A 1,084-nucleotide genomic window follows, 5' to 3' on the forward strand; every position below is an offset into this window, starting at 1 on the left:
TTTTAGCAGGTTTGATCATTTTCTTTCCAATACTTGCAGGTATGATCCCAAGGATGAAGAAGCAAGCCGGCTAGCACCCTCAAGAGACTTTAGTACATCGAGAGAGATTCAGCGAAGATACGAGATAGCTGATGAGATTGAGGAGCTATTGGCCGTGGATAGCTAGAGGAGGTTATTATCGATCAGGGAGCCAGCTATCCATTCACTGACATTTGAGGTTTTGTCATCATTTGAGTTTGACCGATCATATGTTAGATTTGATAGTGTTGATGCAATATAATTCAGAGTATTTGGACATCACTATAGTATAAGCGTCACAAATATTTTGATCTGGTTGGGACTATACAACAAGACTTTTACTGACACTGAGGAGTATGAGCAACTTCCAACGGATTATCCTGGCAGTTTGACTCCTCAAAGAGCATATAACACTTTATGTGGACGGGGGCAGTATGAGCCGGGATTGTCTAAGGCCACGTGCCTATCTCGACCGAGCTATAGATACATACATGTCATTCTTAGCACATTAATGAGCGGATGAGGTAACAGTACAGGTGTTCTGAGTTAGCGGGAGCTACTTTGTCTATATTTGATAGTGTAGAGCGAGCCGATTCATCGGGGGTATATCGTGGCCGATTATCTTCATCATCAAGGCCTCTATGGCAAAGTCGGTGTTCTATTCTCAGGCTCCTACATCACTAGACTCATCATGGGGATGGGTTTATTAGACGCTATTAGGGGGGCCGAGAAGGCCATTGTACCAACTGCACATGGCATAGATACAATGAGATTGATGGGGATTGTCCAGATATATAGACTAGGAGTTTATATGATGATCGTGCCCCCTTCTGATATAGCAGAGGCTGAGGAAGTGGCATTAGAGGAGGCTCAGCCAATGCAGAAGCCCCAAGCCAAATAGGTAGAGACAGAGGAGGCCCTTGCAGCACGGGAGCTGACAAGGTCCCCTTGCGTATATCCCGTAAGTGCAAGGGTTTGTCGAAGTAATAATCTCGGGTGAGCGGTGTCGAATCCACGGGGAGTAGGCAATAAAAAAACACTTAATTCACTTCATAGCTATGTGAAA

This window comes from Dioscorea cayenensis, chromosome 5 (genome assembly GCF_009730915.1).
Source record: "Dioscorea cayenensis subsp. rotundata cultivar TDr96_F1 chromosome 5, TDr96_F1_v2_PseudoChromosome.rev07_lg8_w22 25.fasta, whole genome shotgun sequence".
NCBI classification, from domain to species: Eukaryota; Viridiplantae; Streptophyta; class Magnoliopsida; order Dioscoreales; family Dioscoreaceae; genus Dioscorea; species Dioscorea cayenensis.